Here is a 26,440-nt window from a genome sequence, read left to right on the forward strand (position 1 = left end):
CTATTTCAAGATGAATATTATAGCAAATGGAATCAAATAAACCCATTTATTCTCATTTTTTACCTATGATAATTATATTAAAATAAAATAGATGCAAATAGTAACCTTCTTTTTTTTTTTAAAGATTTACTTATTTATTTATTCATGAGAGTCACACAGAGAGAGGCAGAGACATAGGTAGAAGGAGAAGCAAGCTCTCGCCCGGGAACCCAATACAGTACTTGATCCCAGGACCCCAGCCGGGGTCATGCTCTAAGCAGAGGCAGAAGCTCAACCACTGAGTTACCTGGGCGTCCCGCAAATAGTAACTTTTTATCAAATATAGTAAATTAGATAACTAAATGGTTTTTAAAATTTTACAAAATTCTCATGCTTTTTATCTCTCATTTAAAATATTTTCCCCTGGGATCCCTGGGTGGCGCAGCGTTTTGGCGCCTGCCTTTGGCCGCGGGGCACGATCCTGGAGACCCGGGATCGAATCCCACATCGGGCCCCGGGTGCATGGAGCCTGCTTCTCCCTCCACCTGTGTCTATGCCTCTCTCTCTCTCTGTGACTATCATAAATAAATAAAAATTAAAAAAATATATTTTCCCCTGTCAAGCTGCTAATCTTGTGTGCACCTAATCTCAGCTGGTCCTCCCAGCTGCGGGCCAACTCTAGTGCCCCTGTGGGGTCCCATTTCCACTCCATGGAGATGAAAGGAGCTATCCTGAACCAGGAGAAACTTGCCAAACTGCAAGCACAAGGGCGCAGTGGTGGGAAAGAAACTAAAAACATGGCTCAACCAAAGAACATGGTTCATAGAACAGCTACAGTGGATGATAAAAATCTTCAGTTTTTCTTTGAAAAGTGAGGGGTAAATGATATCTCTTAGTATTGAAGAAGTGAACTTGTTCCCAAACCAAGGAACAGGATCCACTTTCACAACCCTAAAGTTTGGACATCCCTGGCAGGAAGGCTTTCACCATTTCTGGCCAGGCTGAGCCAGAGCAGCCGACAGAAATGCTACCCAAGGTCTTCAACCAGCTTAGTGCAGACAGTCTAGCTAGTTTAAGAGTGGTTAAAGCTCTGCCCAAACAATCTGGTAGCATCACTTGCTACCAGACAGGAGGAGGAGGAGGAGGAGGAAGATGAAGTTCTAGATCTTGTGGAGAATTCTGATGAAGCTTCCAAGAACAGAGCAAACTGAATTGAGTCAACTTCCGAAGAAGATAAAAGTTGAAGAAGTTACTGGGAGCTGCTATTTTATAGTATGACTGCTTTTTAAAATTTTGTTCATGGATTTGATAAAATCTAGACCTCTAACATTTTTAAGCCCAAGCTCCTTGGACACTGCAGCTCTTTTCAGTTTTTGCTTATAGACAATTCATTCTTTGAAGTTAATTAAGCTGAAGAAGCCTGGAAATAAAGTTTGAAACAAAGTTAATAAAGTTCTTTGCCTAGAAATAAATAAATAAAGCAAGCTTTCCCCTGTCATTTTTTTTAAAAATAGTCTTCAGCCCTCTGGTTGCTATTTTGGATATCTCATTGCTCTTTTTCAGTAACATCTGCAAGATATGCCTGCAAAGTGGCAATGGACATCATTCCAATTGGACAGCAATAGGTACTTCTAGAATCAGAAAAAGAAACTACCCATGCAGCTGTCTAGAATGGGAAGAACATATGGATCTCATGAAGAATATTTTTATTTATATCCTTAATTAGATTTTTCAAAGAGCATATAATCTGGAGCATTTGTGCTAAGGAGTACATTTCAATGTCATCTTGGAGAATGACAATTTAGCCATTAGCATATTCACCTCGAAAGGAAATTATAAAATTAGGAAGCTGGAAAAGAAGGAAGGGAAATAGAAAATGAGGTAGGGAAGAAGAGAAGGTGAAAGAGTAGTGGGCAGGTAAGAGAGAGGAAAGAAAGAAAAGAAAAAGGAAAAGAGGGAGTATTCATTGTACTCCTCTGTGCCAGCAATTCGGCTAGCATTCGATCATTTAATTCTTCTTCTAACCTTGAAGTAATGGTATACCCACATTTTTACAATGGAAAAACTGAAGTTTTCAGAAGGAGAGCTTCATTTCATAATTAACACAACCTGTAAGTAATTGAGTTGGAGCTTAAACTCAACAGTATCTGATTTCAAAGCCTCTACTTTCTCCCATACATCACACTACAATTCTAGAAATTGCCTCAAGGCTCTATTATCAGACATTTATTAAATGTCTGATTTATGGAAGTAGCTAAATCTGACTTTTTTTTCTAGCTTGCTATAGAGTATCTAATACACCACAGACATTCAGCAAACATTTGTTGGCTGAATCAATGAATGAATAAATGATTCCTGAAAGCAGAAAAAGATGGGAAAATGAGCTTCTCCTGTTATAAAGGAAACAAAGGGAAGCAGACACCAGAAGATGAGAACAATGACAACCAGCTCTATTTTGGCCTTGGAAAGTACAACTGTTTAAATTTAGCAGAGGACATGAGTTTGAATTGGGGATCACCAAGAAGTAGGGTTTGGGCTCAACCGATCTAACAGATGGAAAAAAAACAATCAAACAATAGGAGTCAAGTCTGAAACAGAGACTAATCTGTGGATTTTCTTCTGCTCTAGAGAAGTCCAAAGGTGGTGTCACAGATTCTGAGGCCTTAGGGGATCATCACAGACCACATTCCTGCTATAAGATTAACCCTCAAATACACATGAATTCCAAGGGCTCCTTCAGACCTTAGCCTGCCTCTAAACTATCTTACGTATGTTGAAGCTTCATCCCCTGGGCAGAGCAGTTTGCAGCCTGATATACCAGATATTTTACCAGGAACCCAGGCATTAAACATTAAGACTTGCTTTACACAAACAAATAACAGGAAGGCAGCAGGGGGTGATGTTATGTTAAGGAGGGTTTGCTGATGTTAATGGAAAATCCATCTCACAACTGTATTAATTACAATGTTTGACATAGCAAGTAGCAGACATCAAGCTAAAGCAACTTTTGACAATAAAAAAAATGCTACCTAATGTGGTTGAAAAGTCTAGTGATATGGTGAAACTGATCATGAAACTTGATGAAAGACATCAAGACAGATACCATTTTGTCAGTCTTCCTATTCTATCTTCCACAGTATTGGTTCTGTGCAGACACTAAGCTAATCACCAAAGTTTTTGGTGATTATCACCAACATATTCCATGTTATTCCTCAACATGGAATAACTTTTCCCTTTTTTAAAAGATTTTATTTATTTATTCATGAGACACACACACACACACACACACAGAGAGAGAGAGAGAGAGAGAGAGAGAGAGAGAGAAGCAGGCTCCATGCTGGGAGCCTGATATGGGATTCGATCCCAGGACTCCAGGATCATGCCCTGGGCCAAAGGCAGGCACTAAGCCACTGAGCCACCCAGGGATCCCCAACTTTTCCTTTTGATGCAACTGGACTGTATGTATTCCATAGCCTTCCTTACATTAGGTCTGGCCATATGACTGAGTTCTGGTCAAGAAGAAATGGGCAAAACTGATGTATCTATGTCCATGCACAGCCCACACATGATCCTCCATGCTTTCCTCTTCCACAGGCTGATGGAGGAAAGCATCGAAATCTCAGAAGCCATATGGCAAGCCTGGGTAGAGCCACCTGAAGGAAAGATATCTGCCAATGAAGACATTCATTTTGGAAGTCATGTGAATGGGAAATAAATTATAATGTTTAAGCCATTGCATTACTTTACTGATTTACTTTAAAATATTGATACCAGAAGCAGAATGAAACCCAACAACAACCTAAACTTTATAGAGTTGGTTTAGTTGTTTAGTTTTATTTAGTTAATTTAGGCATCGATAGAACACACTGTAAAGCAAGTGATCCATATTATGCAAAACAAATTTTTTTTTATTAAAATAAAATGGTTCAGCAATTGGAAGGGTATGTTACAAGCCTGCAGCACTCAGGAAAGTGTTTGAAAAGATCCAAAATCTTACTATGTGATGCTACTGTTTGCTGCTTTTAGCAAGTTACTACAAGAAAAAGATCAGCTTAAATGATTGTTTCTCGGACAGCCCAGGTGGCTCAGCGGTTTAGCGCTGCCTTCAGCCCAGGGCGTGATCCTGAAGACCAGGAATCGAGTCCCATGTCAGGCTCCCTGCATGGAGCCTGCTTCTCCTTCTGCCTGCTTCTCCCTCTGCCTGTGTCTCTGCCTCTGTGTGTGTGTGTCTCTCATGAATAAATAAATAAAATCTTTTAAAAAAAATGATTCTCAATTAGAAATAAAAGGTAATGTATTGATTCCAGAACTCAGGGCCTCAAAAGATTGAAAAGGATGACTGATTATAGACCTCAAAAAGTAAAAGGTAAGATTGAAAAAAGCTTAACACAACAGTAGGCTAATAACATGTGATATTCCTACAGATCCCTTCAGATGGTTTCCAAGTAACATCATTAAGTCAAGAATAAGAGATACGTGGATGAGAAAGCATAAAACTGAATTGGGCTTCAAAATGGATGTCTAGAAAAGAATGTGTATTTACAGTCAGATGAAATTGTCTAGAAGCAAGGAGATCCACTAATTTTTTAGGAAAATTGATTGCTAATGAAGCCATGAACCAATATTAAAAATGTCTCGAACACTCATGCCTCAAACATACAAGCCCCTTTCATGAACAGAAATATAAAATTTGTGCAACCCCTAAGAAAGCCTCACTCCCCAAAACTAAATTCCTGAAAGATAGTGGAGGATAATTAATAGGGAGGCACCTCCCAGGGGAAGAGTCAGGACATGCAAAAAATAAAAGACGAAATGTTTTCAGAAAGTAAAATAAACGTCTAATTGAGGAATCTTCTCCATTTGTTAGGGAAGAGGGCAGGCACAAAGCCTGCCTGCCAGAATGTTCAACATTGCCAAGGACCACACACTGCAGTAGAATCCTACTCTTTTCTTTGAATGGAAGTTTTCATTGCAATTATCTTATCCCTAGTCCAGTACTACTTATTGGGTGGGCATGGAAGAGCAAAAAACTTACTTTTTGCTTTATATGCTGCAAAATGATTCAAACTTAATGTAGAGAAAAAAAGCATCACCTGAAGATCATAAATACCTGGATGGTAGTCTCTCTTGACATGAAATAACTGTCTTCTATTATGTGGCAGGAAGAGTAAAATAGGTATGTGATGCCCACAAAGGTGCAAGTAGCAGAAATTGGCCAGCCATTCACCGAAACCATTTCCTGTGTTTCCCTGAGATTATAGCTTGACTACTTCCCACTGAACTTTCAGTCAGATATAACTATGTGACCTATGTCTGGCCAGGGGAATGTCACAGATATGAGCAACAACTTTTAGACTTGACTCATAAAATTACCTATGCATAATCCTTCATGTTCTTTCTCTTTCCACAGCTTGATGGAAAAGAACACAGAGATCTTGCAAGCTGTATGTTGAAAATGAAGGAGCTCAGGCACTTCGACTTCTCTGTGGAATGAAGTAAAGGGATCAGATTTTCCTTCCTTCCTGAAACAATTCATAAACTGGACAAAATATTTAAAACAATGATTTACAAGGCAATGAATATCAGGCGGCAAAGGACAGTGATCCCCGAGAGACAGTCAACAAGGTAAGCTCTACAGCTGTCTCAAAAGCTTCCAGGACATGGTTGAGGGGGTGGGAACCCAGAGAGGACCCAGCACACCTGTCAACTGAGAAGTCAGAGATGGTAATCTGGGGACATGCAGGCAGCCAGAGTTTACAGGATAGAGTACTCGAAAGGAAACAGCAAGAGAGAAATGCAAAGTGTGTCATATATCCCTACAATAGTACATTACCTAACCATAAGAATGAGTTAAGTATGGATACATGCAATAATGTGGATGAATGTAAAAATAATTATGCTGGGTGCAAAAAGCCAGAAAAATTAAGTGTACATATTGTATGATATATATATTTCCCTCACCCCCTTCAAAATACAAACTAATGCATAGTAACCAAAGGCAGAATAGTGGTTGCCTGGGGAGAGGATGAGGATAAGAATGGCTTGCTGGGAAGAATTACAAAGGAGCACAAGGAATCTTCTAGGGGGACAAATATGTTAATTTTCTTGACTCTGGTGATAGTTTTATAAGTGTATACATATGTCAAACTTATCTAATTGTATACTTCAAATATATGCAGTTGATCACATGTCAGTTATTCCTCCATAAATCTGTTAAGAACAATGTTAAAGATCTTAATCCCTAAAAGTATGGAAAGCAATGAAAAAATTTAGTCTTGATGTAAGTTATAAACAAACCTGTATTGTATTGAGCCATTTCTGCCTGTTTGTATGTTATATCCTTACCACTATAGCTTTTTACTAGGGCTTGTCCCAAGATATTAACCTGGTCCCATGATATTAACTTGTAGTAACTAAGACTGTATGCTTTCTAATTCATGTCCAGTTGGACGTAGAGTCTTTTTTAGTAGCTTCCATAGGAGAAAGAGCTTTTATTTTCAAAAGCCTCCATGTATGTGTATCCTCGTATCTTATTAGTCTAAATTGATTTATGCTACAATGTCAGCACCACCGTAGATAATTACATAGGTGATGCCTTGAACAAGGGCATCCAACCAAGGGGGAAAAATGAGGACTCAAACCCAGCATGTGCTCTGCTTACTAAACTTATACAAATCTGATGCTGGACTGCATTCACCTGCAAGAAAGGTACATCTTTCTCTAATTGCACAGAGTTGACATACAACCTTATGTAGGTCTGGATCCTAGTGGTCAGGCAGATAGACTCTAGTAGGAAAAGGAAAGGAACAGAATGGTAGCTAAGGGTGAAGTGAACCAGAAAATGACCACTACAATGCTCGTGGTGTTACAATTGTTGGTATGGCTATCATGCATTTACTATATTCTTATGTCTTTTCTGATATTCTAGATGAAAGCAATCTCACTTATCTGAAATATTATACAGTTTTAACTTATAAAAAATTTCTTACAGGGGCACCTGGGTGGCTCAGTGTTGAGCATCTGCCTCTGGATCAGGTCACAATCCCAGGGTCCTGGGATGGAGTTTCACATCAGGCTCCCCTGCAGGGAGCCTACTTCTCCCTCTGCCTATGTCTCTGCCTCTCTCTGTGTGTCTCTCATGAATAAATAAATAAAATCTTTGAAAACATAAAAAATAAAATAAAATTAAATAAATAAATAAATAAATAAATAAATAAATAAATAAATAAATCTCTTAAAGAGGCATCTGGGTGGCTCAGTTGATTGAGCATCCAACAATTGATTTCGGCTCAGGTGGTGAAATGGAGCCCCACATCCAGCCCCGCACTTAAGACTCACTTAAGATTCTCTCTGCCCCTTCCTTTGTCCCTCCCCCTGCTCACACTCTCACACCCTCTAAGTAAATTTTTAAAAAATATTTTTAAAAATCTCTTACAGTGATTATAACTTTCTACCTTTAATTATAATTAATTGCATGCATTTAATAAGTTAGGAATACAACCACAGAGACAGCCTAGGATTGGAAGACTGTGAATCAAAATTCCTGTAGGACTTAATGGAGACAGAAATTTTTGGTCAAGGGACACCAAAGGGTCCCTTTGGTGGCTCAGTGGCCAAAGGGTGGCTCAGTGGTTAAGTGTCTGCCTTTGGCTCAGGGTGTGATCCCAGAGTCCTGGGATCGAGTTCCACATCAGGCTTCCTGCATTAAGCCTGCTTCTCCCTCTGCCTATGTCTCTGCCTTTCTCTCTCTCTCTCTCTCTCTCTCTCTCTATCTCTCTCTCTCTGCCTCTCTCTCTCTCTCTGCCTCTCATGAATAAATAAGTAAAATCTTAAAAAAAATTTCTTTTGGTCAACAAAGGAAAAGCTGGTCTAATTACAAAGAGTTCCACCAATACCTCTATTTTGAGTGGAAAGTACTTAGGTGCCAAATGTAACTATGCCACCTCCCCTTTTCTCAAGACAAGAAATGACAAGAATTCTTGAGCATATGGTGTGTTATATCCAACAATGACCAAGAGTGCAAAATGTTTTGATGGATGCAGTACCCAAGAAGGAAAGTTTCCTAGACACTTTCAAGATGTAGCAGTGAATCTGGGAGATCAAACATAGGAGTAAATGAATCACCTAGAGAACCAAATTAAACATCAATTCTGCCACTAATTCCAGTGCCAGGTTTACTTTTGGATTTCTACCAGTTTGGTGCTATGTGATGGCTGAAAGTTGTCAAAACATCATGTTAGTAAGTCATGGTGAACTCATACCGAGCTGGTAGCAGAACAGTCAGTGCAGGTTGCAAGCACATATGCTGGGCGGGTCACTTGTTCGCACCTACCAATTTTACAAGTTCACTGGCAGTATATATAGTAGTAAATACAAAGTGAAGGAATTTTTATTAAATGATCCTTTAAATTTTTCAATGTTGTATTTTATAATGCACCACTAATCAAATTGGCCTGCCAAAATAATGTTTCGGTAGTGACAAAAATGTTTCTACTAAAAATGACATTAAAATGATAGTGATAGTGAAAAATAACCAAAGAATAGTCTGGGCATCTCAAAAGAACAAATCAAAAATCAAAATACACAAAATGTAAAATACAGAACAAGCCAATGCTTATTTGTACTATTAAATTCTAAACTGGTATTGAAAAAAATAAAAAAATAAAAAATAAACTGGTATTGAAATTTCAGTGATATATTATAATTTATATACTACGCTAGGTGCTGTGGATGTACAAATGAAAATGATATGATTTATCCTCATGAATAATCACTGCGAGATAGACATAGAAACTATGAAACAGTATGGTAAAAACAGTATGGTAAAAATAAGACAAATATTATAATTTATATGTTTATTTTTATATAAAATATGTATTACATATTAAATTATATATATATATATATATATCCAGAAATTGTTTAGAAGATGGAATAAGTCACTTCAGAATGGTAGCAATAGAGGGAGGAGGGTCAGGGAAACAGGTACAGAGGAGATGTTGGCATTCAGTTTTATTTTTTTATTTTTTATTTTATTTTTTTTTGGCATTCAGTTTTAAATAAATGGTACAGAGTATGAAGATCATTCTAGGTGGAGGCAGAGTACATGCCCTGGAAACACAAGGGTCAAATTTTTTAAAAGATCTAACTGTATGGAGTGGTGAATTCTGTGACAAAATAAACTACCTAGAAAAGTAATATGCTATGTTTACTCAGACTGAATAGTATATTTGAATTTACCTAGTTGAACATACTATACTTATTTAACTAATTTCTTCCTAAAGTCAAAGAAGAGAAAATTATATTTTAAAATGTTTGGGGCAGCCCCAGTGGCTTAGTGGTTTAGTGCTTCCTTCAGCCCAGGGTGTGATCCTGGAGTCCCAGGATCGAGTCCCACGTCGGGCTCCCTGCATGGAGCCTGCTTCTCCCCCTCTCTCTCTCTCTCTCTAACAAATAAATAAAATCTTAAAAAAATAAAATGTTTGCATATGGGCTACAAACATTAAGATCTTACACTTCATCTAGCATATTAGTTAGGGTACTCCAGGGAACCAGTAGGAGACAATCCGTTGGACAGACAGATAGAAAGATAGATACACAGGTATTATAGGAATAGGCCACATGATTATGTAGGCTGAGAAGCCCCACAGTCCATTGTCTGCAAGCTGGAGACCCAGGGAAGCTGGTTGTAGAATTCAATCTGAGTCTGAAAGCATGAGAACCAGGGAAGCTGATGGTATAAAACACTATTAGTGATTGGATCTAAGCTAACTTTTCAATCATTGAATCATTAACTGAGTGCCCTTGAAATTACTTGGTAAAGCTTTAAACTGACTGCACTAAAGCTGGGATGACTATTTTAATAGACACCTGGTAAGGAAAAATAGTCTTACTAAAAAGGAATACCTGAGAAATACAGGGTTTTATTCATCATGACAGTCAGTGATATTCTTTCAGCTCTAAAAACTGGAACTGTGAGCCTGAAAATTTGCAAATGTAAGAACTTGTGAGTGATAATCAAAAGAGATCGTGGCTGAAGAAGTGGAGCATGGCTCATTCAGCTTCTTCCAGGAGTTCCTGCCCTCGCTGGGCCTGGCTTCCCACCCTTCTATGATTTGCGTGTCGCCCTAATGGCTTCCCCACAGAAAGACCCGCTCTGTTTGTCTTAGTTCCAATTCTCACTCTTCTCTCTCCCCAACTTCACAGCCCTGCTGTGCCATCTGCCTTGAAGCCCTTCAGAACTAATTCCATTGTGTCTTTATTCCTGTTCCAATCAGTCACCTCCCAAAGTTCAGGACTCTTGGATCATTCACTGTCTCCTGCTTGTAGCTCTGAATCCCCTACTGTCATTTCGATTCTTATCTAGTTTCAGCATTTGAAATCCTTCCACTGTGTCCTCAGGAACTCATCCATTATGTCATCCACAAAGTCCTCTACTTCAAAACAGTGTCTCTCAACAGTCTCTCCACCTTCTGGAAACTGACTTTTGCTAAGGATCCTGCCTTCCCCGTGGCTGTCTAACATGCCAATGTAGTCATAAGACATTAATATATGGTTAGTAGTTGAAAGAAAAGATTGGTCCACAGGAAGACTTCCAGGATGGTTTCCTTCAACCTCCAGGTAAATGAGCTTCAGTGACCCTAGAATTATCATAGGCGACACTATTTAACTTTCTTATGTATTTTATGCTGCAACTGTAACAGAACAGAACTACAGATAATCTTTGAGTTATAACCTCATTTCACATTTTTATGTGACTAGGAGTCTAGGTTTGTACTTACTTCCAGGGGTCTGAATGCTGGCCCCTCAGTCTCCTACTTGTGTGATTCTATGTAAGATTCCTAACCCTTTGCAGCCCGAATTGTCTTATTTTTACAATATAAAATTTACATGAAAATAGCTGAATAAAAACTGTATGCTCAAAAATGACATTTGTTCTCTTTTGGATTTATATGTCTGAGAAGCCTTTGTTTAGAAGATTGTCTATGACTTTACTTTGGATGTATTATCTCTACAGTGCTTACAAAAATAAATAATATAAAAGGAAATATCCTACTTTTGTTGTTCCACATTATAATAAAAAAAACCCTTTGTATTTGTATATCCAAAGCCTATTCATACATATTAGTTTCACAACTCTGCAAATATCAACTCATGTTTCCAGATAGAGACTGAATTTCAAAGAAATCCTTCTATATTGCTCCTCAATGAAAGTGATCTATTTCAATAAACTGTTTGGTGACTGTATCTCTAAATACAAGAAGTTCCCAAAAGCAAGAGAAGATTCATAAAATTAGGATAAACTTAACATAATGAAAGGTAGTCTACCTTCCAAAAATTAATAAAGAAAAGGATCTCTACTTTCAAATGTAGTAGGCTGGGTCACACTTTCACTCCCGCTGGACTCAAAAAAACTAAGCCTAGAAAAAGTCAGATAAATTACAGAAATCCAATTTTGAAGACATCAAGATGCTGTGGGAACAAGGATTAGATTAAAATTTCTGAAAAGCTTATGTCCTGGGTGAGTGAGCTAATGATCTTCAGTCATTGTTCCCCACGAAGGGCTTTGCTCATTCTGACCCCAGGCTGAGGACTAGGAGTGCCCAGGCCTAGGACCTCTCCTGGGGAAAGAGGAAAGAGAAATTAAAAGTTGGTCACAACCATACTGGGCTGGTATAAAACAGTTGGAGATTTGAAGGACCTCAAAGGCTTCAATGATTCTGCTCCCAATTTCCAGTGTGTTGTGGGGGATGGATTTCCACGCCACCACCAATTCTTTATAAAGCCCTAGCTGGGTGGCCTACAATTCAACTGAATTCTGATACTATCTACTCAGAGATAGCATCAGTTTCCACAGGATAAGGGTTCAGTTCTACAAGACTCTTCATCCTGCCTCAGATGCCGGTTGAAGGCCCCAGTTGTTACCTGTGGCTGTGACCAACTGGCTATATAGAGCCTAGAGGTTTCTACCACTCCCTCCATGGATTCAATTAATTTGCTAGAATGGCTCACAGAACTTGGAGAAACATTTTACTTATCAGACCATTGGTTTACTATAAAAGGATGTAACTCAAGAACAGCCAGATAAAACAGATGCACAGGAAAGGTACGAGGAAAAGACCTGGCTTCCAAGCCCCCTCCAAGCACACCACTCCCTCCACATCTCCATGTGTCTACCAAGGGAACCTCTCCAAACCCCATCCCTTTGGGGTTTTTTTATGGAGGCTATTTATGATTTATGATTAAATCTTTGGCCATTGGTGACTGAATTCAATCTCCAACCCTTCTCCTATCACCAGGAGATTGGGATAGGACTGGACATTTCAACCCTCAAATCACAGGGAACCAGCCCCTCTCTTCCACCCTCATTTTTGGGTGCTTCCTAAGTTGTTTTATTAACGTAACAGAATACTTTTATATCTCTGGGCATTTAGGAAAGTCTAAGGATTTTAGGAGTTCTGTGCCTGAAACTGGGCCAAAGACTCAATACATAGATCTTATTATAAATCACAATATCACAAAGTTCTCATAAAATATTTCTTAAATTCTGGGGCACACAGAGACTGAAAGTTAGGCAAAAGATTCTATAAGGGGATGGTAAAACTCCCTTAGTCTCAGGGTGATGAAAATACAAAGACCAGTGGGAGGAAGTTGGATGTAACCACACAGCCAACCTCTCTCTAGAGACATTTTACCAGATTTTGAAGTTGCATGACACAGAAGGCTTAAAAGTTATGTGGAAACCTCTGAAGAACATAGTCGGATCCCCCACAGTTTTTTAATACCAAAGAGACAAAGGTTTGCCAATCCCTCAGTTTAAACCCCAGGATTTAGGATTGTTACGCTTTCTTGGTGAATTGTCCTCTTTGTTGTCATGTGATGGGACTCTTTTCTTTATGGTAATATTTCACTTTCTAAAGTTTACTTTGACATGACTATAGTCACACAAGTTCTTTTGATTAGTTTTAGGTACAAATGTACACATCTCCTTCTCCCACAGCAGTTTCTCTCATATTTTAATAATATGGTACGGTAGCTTCAATTTATTGAGTGAACAGAAAGGCTTCACATTGCATGCCTAATATCCAGCATGGTTCTGTTTGCAGGCCACACCATGAAAGGCATGAAGTCGGGTGTGACTCTCACATCCCTTCCACATAATGCTTTCAACATTCACTTTGCAGAGACACATATGAACAATGAGCTTCCCACACTCAGCAATCTCTTGAGCACACTTAAGATGATGCCCAGAAATTCTCAGTGTGCGAAGTTCTAATTCTCTGTTTCTCTCCCAGTCAGAATGCAAAAGAGTGTGACATGACATTTAGTCGATCCATTCTAATTTATTTTTTAAAGTAAATCACAGCTTGGAAGTTTTACTTAATATTAACCTAAAAAGCATGCTAAATTGGTCATTTTCTCAGTACTAGTTGAGGGCAAACCTAAAGCTGAAATCAAACAATGTATGTCAATACCCACTCCCCCAAAATTCCACAAGGATGCTAAACTGCAAGGCAGATTCTTCACAGAATCTGTGGCCTAAAGAGACACCTCCTGAGTTGAGGTTAAAGGATGACAGAAGTTTGAGAGGAAAGCAGTTGAGGATGTAATGATACTTTCTCCCCACTACTTGCTCTCAGACAAAAGTAAAGGCATGTTTCTCCTTGTTTCGGGCCTATTGAGAAAGGGCGCAAGAGGACCACGTAGACAATTTGATAGACGTCCCTTGGAGTTTTGGAACTAATGCCTGAGAACTCTGAACCTGGTAGGCTATGACTACTGTCATAGTGCCAGAGAGAAAAGTGGTATCCATGGTGGCGAGCAGCTGAGTTTCCAGTGATGATAGGGAAAGATATATACATCAAAGACCCAACAAGGATTGCATAGTAGGGAGCCAGCATGGAGAAAAAGACTTTGAAATAGACTGCCCAAGAGTCAGCCTCATTATAAATGTGTTTATTAGATACATAAAGAAAAGGGTAGAAGTCATGAGTGGACAGCCAACAGGAAGACATTGCCAACATCAAGGGTGTGAAAATCAGATGTTTCCAACTGAGAAATCTCCGAGGAAGCCACAAATGTGCCTCATGATGTGGGGAGGAACCACGACCATCTAGCATGCCCAAAGACCACTAGCTCCAGGTCACAAGCATACAATTAAAGCATGGCATTTCCTGAATCTGACCTCTTTGTTCTTTCCCTACATCAATCCCAGAGAATTCAAGAATCTCATCTGGTGAAAAGAAGCTTGTCATGGGTTCCTACCCCAGAACAGGCTTATCCTAACATGATGTTCATGCAAGTTGAAGAAAAGGAAAATTTCAGTTTCAAAGGGATTTCATAGTCTTATTTTTTCAGATTGGACATTTCAATGACTAGACTGAGATTTTTCTTGGACTTAAAGTGATGTTTAATTATCTGGGAGTGACTGGAATTGTCTTAATACCTGATCTATTTTTCAGAGGTAACAAAGGAAGAAACAGCTTCATGGTTGTTACATGAATTGGTATTGGTGGTGAGGAGACAGTTGTTTCTTCAGCCTCCTACCACAGACTAGCTAGATGCAGATCAATTCCATTTCCTCTTCCAGGGAAACACAAGAAAAGTAATTTCCCAGCTTTCACTGTTGTTGCGTTAAGGTCATGTGACTGGAATCTGGGCAGTAGCTGCCTAGTAAAAAGTGACTGGGGATGTACTACTATATAGGCTACTAACCATCCCAATGATTCTTATCCTAATTTTCTCTAACCTTATGCCTAGAAGGGTGAGGTCTGGGACCACGGATAATGCAAATCATGCTGCATGATGAAAATCAGTATTCCCAAGTCACTGCTTGGAAGACAGTAGTACCCAAAAATCCCCAGCAAATCATCTGACGCCCTGCAGACTGTAACATAAGCAAAAAATAAACCTCTGTTATTTTAATCTACTGAGATTTGTTTTCCTCAGCAGCTAGAGATAATTACCCTGGCGAACACACAGCCTAGCTCTCTTTCTACAATATTAGCAATTATATGCATCATACAACCGATTGTGATTAATCACTGAATAGTAATACTAAGTAGAGAGTGATTTCCTTGGAGAACCAAAGGTCTCTTCCTAAAGCCAGATGAGAACACAGAATCACAGAACTCTGTCCTTTAGTGGGCAGCCATCAGCACTGCATCTCAAGGCTGCTGTGTGGAGAGAAGAGTAGGGTATGTCTATGTGAGGTCCATAGGAAAGGCTGAGGTCTGTTGGGAATTAAGCCCTATCCTTATTTATTTATTTATTTATTTATTTATTTATTTATTTATTTATTTAAGATTTTATTTATTTATTCATGAGAGACACAGAGAAAGAGAGAGAGAGGCAGAGACACAGGCAGAGGGAGAAGTAGGCTCCATGCAGGGAGCCCAATATGGGACTCGATCCCAGGTCTCCAGGATCATGCCTTGAAGGCGGCACTAAACCACTGAGCCACCCAAGCTGCCCAAACCCTATCCAAATTTCAAACAAGATCAACTCCTGGTTTCTCAGTGGGAAGATGAAATTATGACTTTTGGTTGCATTAGAGAAAAATTTGGTTAAGCACAAATTTGAGCTTGGCCTGGAGAGGTAGATGGGATACAATCAGAAAAGAACAGAGAGGGTGTCTGTGGAAGGAAGCACAGCACAAAAAGGATGCAGGGTCTCTGGGTGGCTCAGTCGGTTAAGCATCTGACTCTTGATTTCAGCTCAGGTCATGATCTCAGGGTCGTGGGATGAAGCCCTGCATTGGGCTCTGCGTTCAGCAGGGAGTTTGTTTGAGATTCTTTCTCCCTCCCCCCTACCCTTCCCCATGCTGTCTCTCTCTCCCTAAAAATAAATAAATATTTTTTTAAAAGATTGAAAATAAATAAATAAATAAATAAATAACTGAAAAGATGAAAAGGGACAGAGGAGAATTTTAAATAATGGGTTGATAGCATAGCATAACTATTAGATGATTCCCAGGAATGATATATTGAGAGCTTACAATGTGCCAGTTACTGTACTAGGCTTTGTATTTCTTTTTTTTTTTTTTTTTAAGATTTTATTTATTTATTCATGAGAGACACAGAGAGAGAGAGAGGCAGAGACACAGGCAGAGGGAGAAGCAGGCTCCCTGCAGGGAGCCTGACGTGAGACTCGATCCCAGGACTCCAGGATAACACCCTGGGCTGAAGGCAGGCACTAAGCCGCTGAGCCACCCAGGGATCCCCATATGCTTTGTATTTTATTTAATTCTTACAATCCAGTGAGATATGTATTTTATAGACCCATTTTATAGATGAGAACAAAGAGGCATAGGAAAATAACTTGACCTCAGATTAAGACTCCTCAAGGAGTCTGACTCTAGTAAATGTTCTTAACCACTATGTTGTATTTTAATAAGATAATGAAGATTGGAGGCAGTGAGGAGAAGCAGAAAGACCTCTAACTTCGGAATAAACTTGACTTGAATCCCCTCTCTGTCATATGAAATCTCGGGCACGTGAAACTTTCTGAGTCTAAATATTTTTTTTGAAAGATGAAAATAATACCACCTACCTACATTTATTCATTCATTCATTTATTTTTAGTTAAAGAGATCTCCAGTGTAAGCGGTAACTTGCACAGTACATAGGGCACAGTTAGGTGGCTGAGTACACAGTAGCTCCTATGATAGCACAACACTGTATGCGGTGGGGAGAAGATTCAGTATTTAAATTTTAGGTATTTTCATTTTGCAATTAGATGATAGAGATGGGCCTGCCTAGAAAATGCCCACGAGATAGTTGGCATTCAAGTGGCACCGCCTGATGACATTTACAGACACAGGACTGGAGCTTGGGGTACATGTGAGCTTTGAAACAATAGCCACATGGATAATGTGCTAATTGAGTTCTTAACAGTGAATGAGATTTGTGAGAAAGAAGTGTAAAGTGGGAACTGTAGCTGTTAGGTTGTGGGAGATGAAATGAATCCAGGAAGGAAAGACTAGAGAAATAGTAACGTTTTGGTTTTTTTAGATTTTTATTTATTTATTCATGAGAGACACAGAGAGAAAGAGAGAGAGAGAGAGAGGAAGGGGAAGAAGCAGGTTCCACGCAGGGAGCCCCATGTGGGATTTGATCCTGGGTCTCCAGAATCATGCCCTGGGCCGAAGTTGGCGCGGTTTACCACTGAGCCACCAGGGCTGCCCAGTAACTGTTTTGTTAAGCTTAACTAAGAAAGAGCTTGCATGTTTTAAAGGTAATGGGGCTGACTAACCAAATTCTCTCTTACTTGGAATATCTAAATGTCACAGATAAAAAGATTGCTGAAGATGAAGTATTTGTCACAATCCACAATGTGTATTCACATATGGATAGCATTTTTAATAACATTTTTTTAATTTTAAAAAAAATGTCTTCCTATTTCCCTAAAAATAATTAATGAATTAGTAGTGTTATTATTCTTATATGTTATCATACATGCATCTTAAACTGCTTCTTCCATTTCTACTGGAATATCTTTTTCAAAATAAGAAAAAGAAAAATATTTCTTTCCCACGGAGAGTTTAAGACCTAATCTTTTCAATTCCTAATCTCTACTTCACTTTTTTCAAAGGAATCTTTCTGTTCTTTATCCAACAACTAAACATTTGTGGAGCACCTACCACATGCAGTGCGTTGCACTAGGCTCCCTAGGGCTTACAAAAAATAAATTTTAAAATAGTCAACTGTCTTTAAGGACTGTATATTTCAGAGAGAAAAAAAGATATTTACAGGGAAATGATGTGTAAAAACCACCACAAAACATGGCTTAATGTTCATGCCATGGGGGAAAAAAATCTTCAAGAGCTAAGCAGTGCAGAGATACAGGATCAGGGTAAGTAGAAATGAGATATGAGGAAAGAGAAAACTTCCTGAAAATTTGAGTAAATATAAAGAATTACATTTCTAGATTCTATTTTTCTGGCTTATATAAAGCTAATATACAATTTTGATGTGTTGCATTAACAAATATCAAACAACTTACATATTTCCTCTTCCTTTTGACTTGAAACATTTTTTATTTAGCCATTGAGCACTCTTATAGAAAAAATTTAAGACAACTGGCAATTTTCCATAATCATCTTCCTGTTTAGAATATACCTACTCAGGTGTAATTCTAAAGTTCATGCAAATATGAAAAGGAAATTATCTTTGATCTGCCCAATCTGCCACCTACTCAGAAGGCAGAAAAAGAGTCCTTTTTTGCAAATCTACCGACCACCTGAATCTAACCCAATCAACATGGAAGAACTAATTTAGTTCCTAGTAGTATATTTATGGTGCTTTCAGGATTGCTATCTATTAAATAAATTAAGATTTCATCAAAAGTCATCAAATGACTTATACACTGCAAAGACAAAACAATCCTCAGAGTTTTAGAGCAAAACATCCTTCTCTTTGAAAAGTGTCATGTGTTTTTAAGAGTTTATTAGGATGGGAATATAGTAGAGGGAAAAAGAGCCTGCCCAGAATTTGCTAAATCCTAGCTGAAATTTCAAAGGTATCAAATTGCCACCATAAGTGTCACTTCTTAAGAGAAAAGGTTAAAGAAATTTATCTCTACCATGTTTTGCATTATCATTCCTACAGAATTTCATAATATGTATTATGAACAAGAAACAATCATTTGTTAGATAAGAGATGCAGGCTCTACATCATTGGAGGAAAAAGTAGCCTCCTCTTGAAGCTCAGTCATATTTAAACAATAATAATAGAACTTGTGATGTATCAGATACTGAGCTGAATGGTTTATCACAAAATTCAAGTTTGTAGGCATCATGGTGTAATGAAAAGAGCTAATGTTTCAGAGTCAGGTAAGTTTGAGCTCAAAACTGACCCTTAGCCATCTGAGTACCTTGAATAAATTGAATATGCTTTTTGAATCTCATTTCCTTATCTTTAAGAAAGAGACAATAATATCTAACAGATATTACACTATGTAAAACTTCTATTGCACTTGGTACATAATAAGTGCTCAATAAATTCACAGGCCTCACAATTCACACAGAAAATTTGTCCACGCTTGGAGAGCATTGTCCTGGTGTTTCTTGCCTCATGGTCTTAGTATTTCACCAATAAATCCAATTAGACAGAGGAGCAACTATAGATGACTCTTAGTAACAAAAAGCCAGATTTGGGCACACATTAATGCTGAATCAAAAGGCTGAAACAACTCTTAAGACAATGTCTTCATTAGAGCAGAAAAATCAAGTCAGGTGACCTATACTTTGTCTTCAGATCCTGATGATCACTTTATACACAGAAATTAATTTATTCCAACAACCCTGTCCATCTTCCTGACCTTTCCTTCATTTGTAGTTTGAAGGTCACTATTAACATTATCTTCTTTATCTCCTCTGATGTTCCAGACATTCACAAGACGTACCACAATGTTTCCTGCCAGACGTGATCAAAGCTTTGAGGTCAGTGACACTTTTCATGGAAGTTTGTCAACAGCTGTTCTATGATGAGCAGCTAATAGGTTGTCTTCTTCTTACAGGGGCTCCTGTACAATTAGTGCTAATGGGTTATAGGGTATCTCTGAATATTTGTGCTTTTGATCTGGATTCTGACTAAATGCTTTCAATCTCTCAATCAAATTTTATAGTGTTCTGTGTAGATAGAGACCTTGCACATCATTCATTAGCTATGTAGTTTTTAAATTTTTTCTACTTACTTTTTGCTGATATATTAAAAGGCAAATTGATACTTGTATGCTGAGTCTATTATATTCACTTGCTAATTCTTAGAGTTTATCTGGAGACTCTTTGGGATTTTCCACATCTATAAGCATGTTATCCACAATTAATGGCATTTCTTCCGTTCCAAAACTCAGGCCATTTTCTTCTAACTAGGAGCCCCAGTACAATTTATATAGAAAAGATGTAGGTGGGCATCTTACTTTCATTCCCTATCTCATGGTGCAAATTTCAAAGATTTTACCATTAATCAGTGGAGGGTTTGCAGATGTTCTTCATAAGGCTAAAGTAGTTTTTTTCTAGTATGCTAGAATTTTATCATGTGACTTCAGGTTAAGTGGTATCAAATGTTTTCTGCAATGACTGACATAATCATATAATTTTCTGCTTAATTTTCTCATATTGATTTTGAATATTGAAACAATCTGATACAAACCCACTCTGATCTCACTTGATTCTGTTATCAGCCAGTATAATTTGGGATTTTGGCATATGTTTATGACAGATATTAACCTGTAATATTTCTTTCTTAATATGTCTTTATCAGGGCACCTGGGTGGCTCAGTGGCTGAGCGTCTGCCTTTGGCTCAGGTCGTGATCCCGGGGTACCGGGATCGAGTCCTGCATCGGGCTCCCCGCTGGGAGCCTGCTTCTCTCTCTGTGTGTCTCTCATGAATAAATAAATCAATCTTAAAAAAAAAAATATGTCTTTATCAGGTATTGTTATCAAGATTATACTGGCTTAATAAAATCCGAAGTGTTCCCTCTTTTTCTTTTTTTTTTTTTTAATTTTTATTTATTTATGATAGTCACAGAGAGAGAGAGAGAGGCAGAGACACAGGCAGAGGGAGAAGCAGGCTCCATGCACCGGGAGCCCGACGTGGGATTCGATCCCGGGTCTCCAGGATCGCGCCCTGGGCCAAAGGCAGGCGCCAAACTGCTGCGCCACCCAGGGATCCCCGTTCCCTCTTTTTCTATTCTGAATTTAGATATGATTGGTGCTATCTTTTTCCTTCAATGTTTGGAATAATTTACCACTAAACTCATCTATGCTTGGAGTTTACTTTGTGGGAAGGTTTTTATTTTCTGTCATGTTTCTTTAGTAGATAAAGAACTAGACAATTTTTATAATACATCTTGTGTCTATTTTCAATAAGTTGCATTTTAAAGTAATTTGCTCCTTTTATCAAAATTGTCATTTGATGGCAAATGTTTTTCATTACCTCTATTTTAATTTCTTTTTTTTTAAGACTTATGTATTTATTCATGAGACACACAGACTGAAAGAGAGAGGCAGAGACACAGGCAGAGGGAGAAGCAGGCTCCTCGCAGGGAGCCTGATGTGGGACTTGATCCCAGATCCTGGGTTCATGACCTGAGCCGAAGGCAGGCACCCAAACACTGAGCCACCGAGGCATCCCTCTATTTTAATGTCTTTAGACTCTCATAAGAATGCCCTCATTTTCATTCCTGATATTATTTGTGCACACACTTACTTTAAAAAAAAATATTTATTCATGAGAGACACAGAGAGAAGCAGAAACACAGGCAGAGGGAGAAGCAGGCTGTCTGTGGGGAGCCTGATGCAGGACTGGATCCCAGGACCCCGGGATCACGCCCTGAGCCAAAAGCAGCTGTTCAACCACTGAGTCACCCAGGTGCCCCCCACATTTACTCTTCATAACAACCCTATGGAGTCGCTATTAGAATTTTCTCAGTCTCCAGAGGAGGAAATGAACCTCAAGGAGCTAAGAAGCTACCCACACTCACTTCTCCAGGAAGCACAGAGCCAGGACTCAAAGCAAGGACTGTCACCTCAAAAGTACCTCAAAGCAAGGTACTTTTCACAACTCACTTGGAACATGAATGGCAGTCATGGCCATATGCTGAGTCTAGTCCTTTCGGGGCTGGGGGAACATAAGGGAGCGGGGCTTTTGTCCAAGAAAAAGAGCAATGCGAATAGGAACAAGATAAATGAACTTCTGCCAGTCTCTGAACACTTCCACACTTGACCGCAGTACTGTGGGGCTCCTTTCCCACCCACCTGTGCCTTTATGTGCTGGGCAGCTTCTCTGAAGAGCTCCTCCTCCTCCCGTTAGAAAACTTTGATCCTGGAGAAAACTACCAGCTTCTGTTCTGTTCTGGCTCCCTTCTATTCTGTTCTAGTGTGCGTCTCCGATCCCAAGAATTCCTAAACTCTCCCAACAAAATAGGCCTCTGTTATATTACCACTGTAGTTATTTTTTAAACCTCTATTTTAGCTCATCTGCTGACACACAGCATTGCGACTGCGTTTATAAACATGTGCTCTCCCACTGAATTATCAGTCTCTTGAGGGTAATAGGAACTGTCTCCTGCATTCTGCGATCCCTTGTGTTGAACATAACCATAAAGGAGGTACATAGTGAAAACATGATAAGTATTTTATAGGGCTAATTATTTTTATACAGCCTCTGACCTCCCCTAAGGCCTTTTCCCTCAAGGAATCTATCGCAACCAAACACTGCTTGGCATATATACCAACTGTGCTGTCTACATACAGACTTTCTCAAAAGAAAACATAGTCTAAACTATTTTCATCATTTGATGCTCCAAATGTAATTATTTTAAATAGAAATGCTGACACATAGTACAAAAACTGAAGCCTATTTCAAATGTTTACCTTTAACTAGTTAATGCTTAAGTACACAGCCACAGACTTAATTGTCTGGATTATCTCAATGAGACGCAACATCTAAATTTGGTCTAAATTTGAGGCTTTTACTAAATGTGAGACTCAGAATAAATATTTGTCCTGGTCCCCTTCTTCTCCCCACCCCACTCCATTCTCTCTTGTTTACTAATTATAAATGTCGTGGGATGGACAGACCAAAACCCATCCAGGGCCCCCCTCAAAGAAGGCCTGGGAAAATCTAGTAGAACTTAGAGCTGCGATATCGGCAAAGCCACTAGGTGGAACCTCATAAAATCTGTTTGCCTCTGGCCTATTATTAATCACGTTAGCCTGAGGAATGCAGAGGCTGAAAAGGGCCAAGGAAAGCAACAAATCAACTCCTTAATTTTCATAGAGGAGGAATGTGAGGGCCAGTTGAAGAAAGGACCAGCCTAGGCCACTCGCTGAATCAGTAGAAGAGCCCAAATCAGCACTCAAGAGTCTCTTGGCTGTAGGTCTCTGGATTTGCTACAGTGAGTATTTTGCCTCTAGGGTTATGAAACAGGTAAATAAAAACAGGTGACAGGGATGATCAGTCACCTCTACAGTGAGACAAAGCAGTATTGGCACAACATTAATTAGCTTGTGTTCTGGAGTAGTTAGCAGAGTTCAGGATCCCCGGAAGAAGAAAGACAAGACACAGCTTTCATGACACAGGACAAATCATTTTAAGCCCCTAGCGATTTTTCCTGATCTGCGTCCTACTTGCCCAAACAGACTTTTTGTAGAACTTCCTAGAAGGTATCAGAATTACAAAGAAATGCAGAAATGTAGTTAAGGATTTTAAGGGAACAAAGGGAATGCAAAACCTAACAGTCTCTAGCAGGCCTGGAAACCGCCCCGCCATCTCAGAGACCCTAAGTCAGTGGTAGAAACTCCCAGTGCTGGTGCAAAAGTAAGCAAGTCCCTGCCTTTCTGAATCTGAGATCAGGAGCCCAGGATCCCATCCAGCTTACACTCTCTCTGGGAGCCTGCCCAGAGCCTCTCCCCCTCGTCTGACAGTTACCTCTGCTTCCTTATGATGGTAAAGACGCCACCCCAGGAGGAGCACAGCTTCTCAACATAACCCAGGATGCGGGCCTCCGCGACCCTCTGCCCGCCTTCATAGGCGAGGACTAAAACTCCCCTTCCTGAATATTCATCCTAATCCTAAATTCCAGGCCCTCACTTACCCTGCTCAGGGAGTCCTGGCTTGCAAAGTCATGCCCCGCGATTTCCTTACTTGCTGCCAAGAACATTTCCTTTGTGTGACACTCCACCTGGTGTGATCCCATCGGTGACTCACCGACAGGTGCTCGCCTTAGCGGGCTACGGCGTTAGCATACTTGGGCCGGAGGGAAGTGGGCTCCGGGGTGAGGGTGTCAGGGTGCATCAGAACCAAAGGATCTAGACTTCTCACTGGAGCAGCTGAGACCTTCCACAGCGGGTCTGTTTCAGGGGTCAGACCGGGGGTGGGGGTGGGGGTCGGGGTCGGGGTCGGCGGCTGCGGGTCGGGCGCCTGGTCCAGGGCGCGCATCCTGCATCGCTGCGCCAGAGCGGGACGGGGCCGACACCAGCGGCTGAGCAATGCGCGAGGCGAGGCGGAGGTGCCAGCACTTGCGGCGCTAGGAGCAAGGGACACACGTGGCCCGTCTGGCACGAGCGCTGGCGTGCGAAGATGGTTGCGATTTCTAGGCTGCTTCACTCCCCCCAAATATATTTATATTTAAAGGAAAACTAAAGGGGAGCCTGGGTGCCGCCGTCGGTTATGCATCTGCCTTCAGCTCAGGTCCTGACCTCAGGGCCCTGGGATTGAGCCCCCTGTGGCTGCCTGCGGGCGGGGAGTCTGCTGCTCCCTCTCCTCCTGCCCGTCCCCCACCCTCCCAGCCCCCACTCGTGCCCAGCCTCTTGCTCTCAAAATAAATAATAAAATCTTTTTTAAAAAATAAAGGACAACTGGGCAGCCCCGGTGGCGCAGTGGTTTGGTGCCGCCTGCAGCCCGGGGTGTGACCCTGGAGATCGAGTCCCGCATCGGGCTCCCTGCATGGGGCCTGCTTCTCCCTCTGCCTGTGTTTCTGCCTCTCTCTCGCTCTCTCTGAATGAATAAATAAATAAATAAATCTTTAAAAAAAATAAAATAAAGGACAACTAAAGTGAGAATACGTTTTCATCTCTCTAGGTGAAGAGAGCTGGGCCTGCTGGACAGCCTTCGTGTCATTGACACATTTATATATAATTGCTAGGAGCCACTCCAAATAGAGATGCTCCATACAGAAGGATTAATTAGGCTTCTGGTCGCTTCACTTTTATTTTATTTATTTATTTATTTATTTATTTATTTATTTATTTATTTATTTTTACTGAAGGTAAAAAGTAAGGCAGTTAGAAAATATTTTATCCCATAAGATTTACAGAAAGGGTAATATCCAAAGCCAGTTGCCTTCTCACACCTTTTAGTGCCATTCTGTGTTGTTAAACTTCTGTAATCTAGTAAAATTAAAATGTAGGCAATTACAAAGCATTTACTTATTCCAGGCAGTGTTTAAATTGCCATGTATAAAGATTATTTTACTTATTTATTACAATCAGATCTGTGTGTTAGGTAATATTACCACAGCATTTCAGAAGAAAATGTCAAGAACAACAACAGAACAAACTGTGTCACAGGTAAATGTTGATGTTGAGATTTTACATGGGGTCTATTTGGCTCTAAGACCTGTGCTCCTAACCATGCATACTTAGGTTCATTATTCATTTTCTTGGACTAAAAGCTGGGAAAATAAACTATGAAAAAAGCTACTTGCATATAGAGGTCTATTTATAATAGTGAAAAACTGGAAGCCAAATAAAGATCATACAGTGGAGAACAATGAATGAATTATAAAACAATATATAGCCATCTGGAAGTATATATACATATATATATATGTATATATATGTAATAAATATAAACATGAAAAAGGCTTATGGTATAATAACTTTTTAAAATGTGATATAGGAACGCCTATATGGTTAAATGGTTGAGCCTTTGCCTTTGGCTCAGGTCGTGATCCTGGAGTCCTGGGATCAAGTTCCATATCGGGGTCCCCTTGAGAAGCCTGCTTCTCCCCCTGCCTATGTATCTGCATCTCTCATGAATAAATAATTTAAAAATCCTTAAAAAAAATAAAATGTGATATAAATTTATGTTAATTCTCTTTGAAAGCTTTTTAATATATGCATAAAAACTTCCCTTCAGGAGATAAAGGAACAAATGTCAAGTTTTCCATGCATGGTATATACTAGAATAAGGAAAGTAAACCTAACAAGCTCACTGTGGTCAGCAAATTCTAAATATGAGAATGTTTTAGTTCCCAGTGTCACTAAGCTTTGTCTCACCAAACAAGAACAAGCCTTTGAGACAATAACAATTATGTCCCTGGTTTTGCTAAGTAGATTTCAGAAGTAACAAAGCCAGTAAGAACAAAACCTCAGCTTCTGATGTCCTGACTTGGGAACCTTCGTGGAGAAGCACCCCCTTCCTGTGATGCCAACGTGGAGGGTGAGCCCCTAAAATGCAGTGTTGCTGCAGAGCACAGCCTGCTGATCACAAGGATGCACTGGAAACCAACCCTTTAGCTTCTCTAAGAACACCAAGTAAAGAAGGGAGTTCCTTGTGGTGAAATTACTGACAAAATATTAACTACCACAAATATCGCACCCCTCCCAAGTCATACATCACCGGGCAGTCCTGTGAGAAGACCCGTGCTGGGCGGGAGATCGGACAAATATAGGGATGAGCAGGTGATGCCACGGATTTCTTTGGGGTCCTCTGTACCCTTCCTCTTTCCTTTTTATTTCTTTTAAGAAACAAGGGACAAACTGCTGTCATAATAGATTATGGGGGACTCCTTTCTCTCTCCTTCAATTTTCTATCAAGATATATAAGAACAAGACAGGGGAAAAATTTCTTACTGCAACAGTGCATGGGATCAGAGGTTTTATATATATATATATGTATATATATATATATATATATGTATTTATATCTCTTTCTCTTGTTTTGTTTTTTA

General features: G+C 39.6%; 1 long non-coding RNA gene across 1 annotated transcript in view; it reads right to left on the bottom strand.

The window, feature by feature from the left end:
- Positions 1-484: 484 nt before the first annotated feature.
- LOC121476281 overlaps positions 485-26,440 on the bottom strand; it is a 58,600-nt gene continuing 32,644 nt past the window's right edge. The window contains exons 2-3 of the long non-coding RNA XR_005983899.1: positions 5,353-5,462; positions 485-1,399 (exon numbers count right to left, since the gene is read on the bottom strand). This is a non-coding gene — a long non-coding RNA (uncharacterized LOC121476281). The remainder of the gene's footprint in view (positions 1,400-5,352; positions 5,463-26,440) is intronic.

This window comes from Vulpes lagopus, chromosome 15 (genome assembly GCF_018345385.1).
Source record: "Vulpes lagopus strain Blue_001 chromosome 15, ASM1834538v1, whole genome shotgun sequence".
NCBI lineage: Eukaryota > Metazoa > Chordata > Mammalia > Carnivora > Canidae > Vulpes > Vulpes lagopus.